The sequence below is a fragment of the Prionailurus bengalensis genome, chromosome E2 (genome assembly GCF_016509475.1).
Source record: "Prionailurus bengalensis isolate Pbe53 chromosome E2, Fcat_Pben_1.1_paternal_pri, whole genome shotgun sequence".
Taxonomy (NCBI): domain Eukaryota; kingdom Metazoa; phylum Chordata; class Mammalia; order Carnivora; family Felidae; genus Prionailurus; species Prionailurus bengalensis.
Genome location: NC_057352.1, coordinates 55,978,330 through 55,988,944, shown reverse-complemented (window position 1 = coordinate 55,988,944; position 10,615 = coordinate 55,978,330).

The window sequence follows — 10,615 nt, the reverse complement described above, 5'->3', positions numbered from 1 at the left end:
ATTGGAGATCCTATCAGGTATTTCATCTAGAAGAGAGCTGATAATGGTTGGACTAACATGTTACCTGGAGGAAAATAAAGTAAGGTAGAAGCAGTTCTGGTGAATGTTCTCCAAATGAATAACCAGCATGACAGCACTGCCAAGGGGCTGGCTGTCCTTAGATGCCAGCCACGTGCCCAGAAAACTGCAGTTGGGTCTGATGTGCCGTTGAACAAATAGTGAGTTCTTACACTTGGCTGGGCACTGAATTATGGGCTAGGATTGTAAAGAATCATCTATTCTTTGCCCATGAAGAAACAGATAGGAGACATTACAGTAGCCCATTCAGTGCCACACTGCTTTTAAGTGCTAGATCTGGGATTTGAATGCAGATCTGTTGACCCCAAAGCCCGTACTCTTTGTCTGATGTCGCTCTGCGGGGGAAAGCAAAAGAACGGAATTGGGAAACAGGCAGAAAATAGCCTGACCCCAGAATAAGTCCATACTTTTTTCCAAACAGTGTCTTTCAGAATCATATTGTACTACCCATACATAGTACCTCTATCATTGTACTACAACATTTTAAGTTACTTCCTTTTTTATAAATTTCCTTTTTACAGATGATAGAGGAGTTAAATTCACATTAACCATCAGTTTCCAACAAGAATGATTTATTTTGTAAATAGGATATTCTGGGTATTAGTGATTCTGTATTAAGGAAGAATGGATCCATGGTAACAAGAACAAGTTGAAAAAGCATTTTTTTTTTTAAATGCTTCTTTTTGAGATCGAGCAAGAGGGGGAGGGACGGAGAGAAAGGGAGACACTGGATCCAAAGCAGGCTCTGTGCTGACAGCAGAAAGCCCAATGCAAGGCTCAAACTCATAAACTGAGATCATGACCTGAGCTGAAGTCAGACGTTTAACCAACTGAGACACCCAGGTGCCCCGAAAAAGCAATTATTTAATGAGTGCTTACTTGGGATATAGCCAGATGTGATCACATACTCCTTTAAATCATATCCCATAAAATCTTACCCAGTTCGAAAGCAGGGACTATGCCTCACTCTTTGTCTGGTTCCAACCCCACGTTCTTCATGTGGGGATTTATAAAAAAAAATAGGTGCTTAATAGATAATAGTTAATTGAATGAAAATATTCTCCTGCTTCCCAACCTCACATAAACATTTTTAGTGACTCTCCAGAGAGTCCACCTGACAAATATTGGACACCTCAAAGATTTTGCATACGACATTGTTTTTTGCAAGATAATTCTATCTGCAAGCATATGTTTGCAAGCTCACAATCTTCAAGCCTCAAGAGTAATGAAGTAGAATTCACTATTTTCCCCAGCAGGTCCTAAATCTAAAACAGTTTCTGATGTACCTCTTGCTCCCTTATTTAATCCAGGTACCACATTCTACTCACTTCTGGCAAATGTAAGATACAAGGCATCTGAGGCTGGTTCTTCCCAGAAATGAACTCCAAGACCCACCACATCTAGGAAGATCTGGCCAGGAAAGTTCCAGGCAGAATGTTAAAAGGGACAGATGGCTGCTTCTGGCTGCCTCTGTTGAATTACAAGATCAAGATAAATGACAGAAGGAACTGATTAGTTCTACAGCACAGTTTAAAGAAATGTTGACAGCCAGGCTGGTCTTTCTAGCAAGCAGAAGGTTCTCCAAGTAAGAAGTTGCAAAGATCAAATCTGCAGTGTTGTCAGTAAAATTTGGTCTCAGGATAAATTTTGAGGGAATCCCTCAAGGGTATAGCTGTGAGACCATTTTCTGATTTTGAGATGTCATAAGAGGTCAGGAGGGTGTCTCCTAGACCCGCTTTGTTATAAGAGGGATTCCCAGAATCTTAAGGGCACCGTCACTAAGTTTGGGGGTAGTTCGTTATGTAGCAATATATAACAAATACCAGCTGTAAAACGTTTGCCAATCTTCACGTGCACCTGTGTGGCATCTCTGTCTTATATGCATTTCTCTGGCTGCTAGTGTGGCTGAGAAGCTTTTCTTGAATACCCATGATTCCGTCCTGCCCACCCCACCCTTGTGAATTGGATGACAAGGTTTGGGGTGGGGGTGGAGGGCAACATTTCTCTGACCTAGCCAGGAGAAATCTGGTAAATGGGATAAATTTCAATGTAGATATTTCTGGAGAGGAATTTCCTGGGAAGAAAATAATCCCAGAATGTTGGGCTGCTGGCTGGCCCATCCTCACACGGGGACTGTGGTAATGCTGCAGCCTCTTTCAGAAAAATTTCTCCACCGATTATGGCCTGGATCCCTTGCTCCACAATTCTGTGGTTGCTAATGTTGTCTCTACCAAAAGTGGCAGAAGTACCCCGGGACCTCCAGGAAGAATGGGGCAGGAGACCACTAGGTCAGCAGCCTCAATGGGGAAAAAAAGGCTGGAGCCTATGAGTTGGATGACAGCAGAGGGCTTCAAAACAACCTCCAGCACTTATGAATTGACAGCAATTTGCAAATCACAATTTCAGTGTTGCCCAAGTTTATACCTGAGAACAGAAGAGCAAAACTAAGCAATGCCTGAAGTCTCCCTGGGCTTGCTTCTCATAGATGAAGCGATTCCAACATACAAAGTCAATAAAATATATATAAACAATAATTTCAAAGGTGGAATGACTAATAATTAGGAAGCTAAGAAAAGCCCTCTCATGAATATGAATTATGCACACCAAAAGTTTATTGGCTTTAATACTTAAAAGTATTAAAATTAGTACTGTCTTGGGACACCCGACTGGGTCAGTTGGTGGAACGTGTGACTCTTGATCTTGAGGTTGTGAATTCGAGCCTTGCGTTGGGCTTGAAGATAAAATAAAAAGTTAAAAAAAAAAAAAGAATTGTCTTATTCTCAAAACTCCAATTCATATTAAATCCACTCTGAGTATAAAAATTCCAATATAAACTCACTCTTCATTTCCTTGATGAAGAGTAAATGCTTTCATAAGAAAGGGAGGAAGGAAAATGGAAAGCTCTTTCTTCACTGAACCTCCTGAGAAGGGGCCCAGGAAGAGATTAGCTTCAAGTTGAAGATTCTAAAAATAGCTCCCTTAAAAGTTTGGGACCAATTCTTCACCATATAGGTTTTTGTTTGACACTCTGTCGACAGGTAAAACAGATCATTGTAGTCTACACAGAGGTCCAGTGGTGCCCCCTCTCTGTTACCTGTTGTCGTCAGCAGTCTGGAAGCAGATGATCCTTCTGACGTGTAGTCAGAAGGTCGGTAGGAACCTAATACTAAACCACAATGCCTCTCCTCACTCCATCTCATTGCACAGGCGTGTCGTCTCACACCATCATGAGAAGAGTGAGGTACAGCATAATGCCAGCGGGCTAAGGAAAGAGTCACTCTACCAGCAGGAGTAATTCATACGGACTATCCCACGAGATCCTTCTAAGGTTGCTGCTGCAGAATGGGGACAGGCAGTATGTACGGTACCCCCAGGAATTCACTGGGGGCTCTTCATGGTACCTCCATGTCCCTGGAAAACCATAAATGGGAACTGCATACACTGTTACCCAACAAGGGCACGATAAGCAAAGGTTTGCAATTTTCAGAGATGAAGGTCTCTGTTACCTCGCTAGAAAAGCGCCCTAGATCACCAGAAGCACTGCCAAGTGAGAGGGGAATCTAGAACGGTTGGTGGAGGAGGGAAATAATGAATGTTTATTAGAACATCAGACCCAACTGCAGCAGCAAGGACTATAATTAGTTTCACTAATCCTCCAACTGAAAGTTTTCATTCTGTACGCTGTGACTGGCCACCACCGTGAAGAAGCATTGACGTGATGGAGGGAATTAATGCAGAGCACAAGCAGGTCTGAGTGGTGTAAGGAGCAAACTGGGCCCTGCCCCTTTCCCTCAAGTCCTCATGTCATGATGCCCCAGCCAGCTTCCAAACGCACGTTCCACGTCTCTGTGCCAAAGCCTTTCCCCAAGTTGTAGGAAAATGTCCTTCCGCATTCTGCCTGGGCACAGCACGGAAGTGCTGTGCTGGAGAGTTCAGACTTTGCTTCCTTCGGGAGCAGCCTCAACTAACCACTGATCAGAGTTAGTATCAAGACACCCCATCACCACTCAGGAGGCACCATGTGGAAGTAAGTGAGGTATGTGTTTAACACCGTTTTGGAGAATTTTCCCAGAACGTTAGCTCCAGTTGCCCTCAGTGCTGACTTGCTTGATAAGGCAACTTATTGGCTGTTTTGCTTTCTCTTCACTCCCCTACAAGATTTTCCTGCACCCCCAAAATAAACTGCTTGCACTTGAATCCTCATCCAAGGGTCTGCTTCTGGGGAACTCAAACTAAGATAGCATCTCTGAACCAGCATTTGAAAATTAAAGTGTTACTGATGATGTAGGTATAGATACACAGGCAGGCAGACAAACAGATGATTGATAGATGGCTGGTAGACGCTAGATGGCTGATAGATAAGTCTATATATTGTGACTGGTTGATACTTCTTTAAATTTCTTTTAATCTGCAGGTTCCCTACTCCATCTCCCTCTTTTGCTCACAATGCATTTGTGGAATAATGACTTTAACAAAACTTGGTCAAATCTAATGCAAATTACATTTTCACTTCCTATGCGTCATGCAATTTGTAACCCAGAATTAAGGCAGTGCTTTGACATGGTTTCTTTTTGCAGACTAATGCCGGAAACTTTTATTTATATTGTGCAAGGCATTCTCAAAATGTAAATGCTTGGAGGTTGTGGAAGCACACATATGTATATAAAAGTAAAATCAAGGGCGCTCAGAAGCTGGATGAGTAAAGTGAACAAGAAAGCCAGCAATAAATGCCAAATTAATTTTTTAAATCTGGAAATTGATCATGTTTGAGTTGAAAATGTTTCTATGGCTTCCCATTACACCGAGAATAAACCCCAAAGTCCTTATCCTGGCCCTGTGTAATCTGGACCTGATGCTGGATCTCACCTCACGAGTTCTGCCTCTCCTTTTTCCCCAAGTAGGGTTTATGTACATGCTGTTTTCTCTGCCTGGGTGGTGCTTGTTCCCAACTCTATAAACATGTCTGCTCAAGATGGAGGACTAAACAGATACAGGATATTCCCCCAAGTTTAAAAACGTATAGCCAAACCTAAAAACAAGAGGTGAAATGTTCCAGTCGCCACTAGGGGAACTTAGCCTCAGTAATAAGCAGAAATCAAAACCATTTGGCCCAGGAATGCAAAATGGTATGGCCACCTTGGAAGATGGCTTGGCACCTTCTTATAAAATTAAACTTACTCTGTATTGTAATAGGGTTGTATGGTGATAGATGGTAGCTACACCTGTGGTGAGCATATGGTAACATATAGAGATGTTGAATCAGTATGTTGTACACCTGAAACTAATGTAACATTGTGTGTCAGTATACTCAAAGAAAAAAAATTTTTTTTTAAGATTAAACATACTCTTACTGTATGATCCAGCAATCACACTCCTTGGTATTTACCCGAAAGAGTTGAAAACATGTCCACATATAAACCTCCACGTGGATGTTTATAGGCATTTTATTCATAATTTCCAAAATTTGGAAGTAGCCAAGGTGTCCCTCAGTAGTTGAATGGATAAATAAACTGGGGTACAGCCAGACAATGGAATACTATTCAGCGTTAAAAAGAAATGAGCAATGATGCCATGAAAATTCATAGAGGAAACTTAAATGCATATTTCTTTTTTTTTTTTTCAATGTTTTATTTATTTTTGAGACAGAGAGAGACAGACCATGAACGGGGGAGGGGCAGAGAGAGAGGGAGACACAGAATCGGAAACAGGCTCCAGGCTCTGAGCCATCAGCCCAGAGCCTGACGCGGGGCTCGAACTCCCCGACTGCGAGATCATGACCTGGCTGAAGTCGGACGCTTAACCGACTGCACCACCCAGGCGCCCCTTAAATGCATATTTCTAAGTGTAAGAAGGAAAGCCTGGAAAGGCTACATACTGTATTCCATCTATATTACAATCTAGAAAAGGCACAACTATGGGGACAATAAAAATATCAGTGGTTTGGGGAGGGAGGCAAGGGACAAATTGATGGGACACAGGAGATTTTTAGGGCAGAGGCAAGGTATGATATGACAGTGATAGCTACATGTCATTAGATATTTTCCAAACCTACAGAATGTACAACACCAAGAGTGAACCCTAAAGTCAACTGTGGACTTTAGGTGATTATGATGTGTCAATGCAGGTTCATCAACTATGAAAAATATTCCCTTCTAGAGGAGAATGTTGATAGAGGGAGACACTGTGCAAATATGGAAAAGAGGGACATATATGAAATCTCTGTGCCTTTCCTTCAATTTTGCTGTGAACCTAAAACTTCTCTAAAGAAAAAAAGAATGTCTTCAAAAAAAAACACACAAAAAAAACTGTAGTTCATGTGAGGATCTGGACAAGATGAATCCTCTGGGAGGTAGACTTTGAACTCAAGTTTAGAAATGGAATCACGCTTGGGCACCTGGGTGTCTCATTCGGTTAAGTATCCAACTCTTGATTTTGGCTCAGGTCATGATCTCATGGTTATGAGATCAAACCCCATGTCAGGCTCTATACTGTATGTGGAGCCTGCTCAAGATTGTCTCTCTCCCTCTGCTTCTGCCCCTCTCCCCCTTCTCAAAAAATTTTAAAGATTAAAAAAAAAAAAGAAGAAGAAATGGAATCACTCTTGATGAGATTCATTTAGGTATACAATTCTGGATTGAAATTTTTTTTCACATACCTAGAAATCAAGAGCTATTATTCTTCACAGACCATCCATGAAAGAAATATTAAGGAATGAACTTAGGAAAATGAAGACAAAGTTGTTGTCATGCAAGAAGAATTTGTGAGGACAAAAATCAGCAAAAATTCATTAGAAAATATAAATATGCATTGATTGTAAGTTGTGTAGTTATTTATAAAATTTAAAAATGCATTGATTGAAAAAGTCTAATTATCTGGTTTTTATAGAAAAAAATAGCGTGAAAAATTGGAAGGCAACATTTTTAGGAAAGTTAAATTATGCTAAGATCTTTATCTTATTCAAGAAAAAAACTAGAAATACAAATTCATGTAAATATTATTTTTTTAATAGAACATTAAGTGTACATGATAAAATTTTAAGTAACCGTCAAAGGAATTGAAATAGAATATAGTCCTGTTAAAAATAGGTAAAAAAGAAACAAGTCCAATAAGAAGCAAAAAAGAAAAATAAATAAAAACTAGGGGCACCTGGGTGGCTCAGTCAGTTAAGCATCTGACTCTTGGTTTCACTTCAGGTCATGATCTCACAGTTTGTGGGATCGAGCCCTGTGTCAGTCTCTCTGCATTGACAGTGCAGAGCCTGCTTGGGATTCTCTCTCCCTCTCTTGCTGGGCCCCTCCCCCACTCATGTGAACTCTCTCTCTCTCTCCCTCTCTCTCTCTCTCTCTCTCTCTCTCTGTCTCTCTCAAATAAATAAATAAATAAACAATAAAAATTTTTAAAAATTAAAAAAAAAGAGGGACTCCTGGGTGGTTCAGTTAGTTGAGCAGCCAACTTCGGCTCCAGTGGTAATCTCATGGTTCATGAGTTTGAACTGCACATCAGGCTTGCTGCTGTCACCCTGTCAGCATGGAGCCTGCTTCAAATCCTCTGTCCCCCTCTCTCTGCCCCTCCCCTGCTTACGGTCTCTCTCTCTCCCTCTCTCTCTCAAAAAATAAAGCAGTGAAAATAAATAAATAGATATTTTAAAAAGAAAGAAAAATTGGGGCGCCTGGGTGGCTCAGTCGGTTGAGCGTCCGACTTTGGCTCAGGTCACCATCTCGCGGTCCGTGAGTTCGAGTCCCGCATCGGGCTCTGTGCTGACAGCTCGGAGCCTGGAGCCTGTTTCGGGTTCTGTGTCTCCCTCTCTCTGACCCTCCCCCGTTCATGCTCTGTCTCTCTCTGTCTCAAAAATAAATAAACGTTAAAAAAAAATTAAAAAAAAAAAGAAAGAAAAATTGTATAACATTGGCACAGTTAGAAAAATAGATCAATGGAATAGAAGAGAGTCCAGGAATAGACCCACATCTATATGGTCAATGATTTTCTTACAAAGGTGTCACAGCAATTCTGTGGGGAAGGTAAAGTCATTTCAACAAATGGTGTGGGAACGTTGGGGTATCCACCCATATGGATGAAAGTGAATCTTGATTCCTACACTCGCTAGTGCAGGCTACACAGGTGTGTTCATTTCTCAAAATTCATTGAAACATATGCGTGTGTGTGTGTGTGTGTTCATCATACACAAAACACTCAATTTTTTAAATCTCTGTTAGAAATGATCACATGTAATTCCTGTTCAACATTTGTTCTCAGCCCAAATGATTCCTCCTCAGAAAGTTTCTCCATAACCACTCTAGACCTTCAGCCCATTTAGCATTCTGGATTGTGCTGACTTCAAGTTGCAAAGAGTATAATGTTGCCCGGCCACAAGTCCTTGTCCCCCTGCTCTGCAACCCCCTGCAGCCACCATGCCCGCTCGCGCTTCTATCCTCACTGAGCCCCTTCCCCTCGATGTTTGCCCCATTCCCTCCAAGCACCCCCAGCACCTTGCTCCACTCATTCTCACCTTGTCTTCCCATCCCCATCTCCTTGTCCTTTTTTACGGGAAATGCTCGCCAGGCTGTCTCTTGCAAGATGTTGAGGGTAGCAAGGCAAGAGGTAAGAGCAAACACTCTTGGCTGTTAGTTGGGGCTTTAGAATCCCCAGACTTGCTTGTCCTGCCTTCTGGGTGTCTCACCAGAGTCTGTGCAGTTATTCCTTACCTGATGAATTGCTGTTCACTATCTGAAATCATTTTTGCTGCCCTGAGAGCAGATGACCTTACAGGGAGGTAGAGTCAAAGCTGATTGCTGCATTGTCTTCTCCAGCTGCTACTTGCTCATCCTCTTGAGTCTGATACTAACTGGGGCATTGCAGGATGCATTCTAAGGAAGGAATGGCCGGAAACTGTCCTTGGAGAGCATCAAGCTGGGCAAGGCTACCATGCATGCCTATGCAGGTTGTGCATTTCACAGTATGTCCTGCTAAGACAGTAATAGGGTCCTGACATCCAGCCTTCAGTCCCTTCAACAAGCTATGGCTTCTTGGGACTGTGTCTATCTAGGAGCCAATGTTAGATTGTTTACTAATTTATAAAAGGCCCCCATAGAGGCCAGTATCCACCCTGAAACTTAGCCTGGGGATGACAGGAAGGGACATTGGCTTTGACTGGATTAAGGGTCCTGAGGTCCCAGAAGGTGATGGCAAAGTTCTACAGGCTTCCCTGAGTAGGCTTCAAAGAAGGCAGCCTAAAGGCACGAGCCAGTTTTCAGTGAGGCCTCTTATCTCATGTTCAGCAAAGTGTAAAGCCAGTCACAGCCCCCGCTGCCCAAGTTCCATCATCCACCCAGCTTTGGTCAGAGATGCCCTCACCCCTTCTTGGCCCTCTGCTACCTGGCTTGTGTCTTGGGACTACAAAACCAATTCCTGGATGGAACTGATCTTGGCTTCTCGCCTCAGGCCAGAACACAGGCACATCCCTGTAGCCCAGGGCTTGCAGACCTGGGTGCTGAGCCCCTACACCGATGCTGGCTTTGAGATCAAGCTGGGCAGCATCATGTATCCCCAACAGGTGCCAGATAGGAATTAGAGTCACTTCTTGAGGGTCTAGGAGCAGCAGACATCTGAGTTAGAGTGACTCGGGCAGCCTGAAATGTCAGGCAGTTATTCAGGGAAGAGCTGTTACCCTCTCACATCTCCTGGGCCCCACTGTCAAGGGTTGTATCCTTTATGGGCTTCTTTTCATAAGAGTCAGTGGTGCTTGGCTTGGTGGTTAGAGCCCTGATAGGAAACAGCTAAAATCAAGAACTCTTTGCAATAGGTGTTTGGAGCTCCCTGGACACTCACACTTATTAGCTCTGATCACACATTTGCATCAAACAACTATTCATTTACTTGCTGCGTGTTTGTCTCCCCCATTATACTGTTACTTTCCAGGACGACAGGGATCCATCTGTTCCCAGATACTCCCCCCGTCCCTCACACCATGCCCAACACAAGGTAGGAGCTCAGGAGAAACTTGAAAAGGAGGAGCTGCTAATGCAGTGGGTGAGACCTGAGAGAGGAAACCTAGGGTTTGGGGTTGAATCACGACTCCCTCCTGTTCACGGTGTGGGTTGGGTGAACAAAGTAGACTGGGCACATGAGAGAAGTCAGAGCCCCCAGGAGTCACAGAGGAGAAACGTTTGGGCTCTAGTTGGGATGCGTGGACAGATAATGTATGAAATGCTTCTTCCCCTAGAGTTTAATTTGTCTGGTATTAGCATAACTACTATTACTAATAAAAAAAAAAAGCTACTTTTGATTGGTATGTGCACAGTATTTTTTTAATCATCCTCCCTTCGATATTAGGATATTCCTCATGTTGACACTCATTTTCTTTTTTTTTTCCTTTTTTTAAAAATTTATTTTAGAGCGGGGCGCCTGGGTGGCGCAGTCGGTTAAGCGTCTGACTTCAGCCAGGTCACGATCTCGCGGTCCGTGAGTTTGAGCCCCGCGTCGGGCTCTGGGCTGATGGCTCAGAGCCTGGAGCCTGTTTCCGATTCTGTGTCTCCCTCTC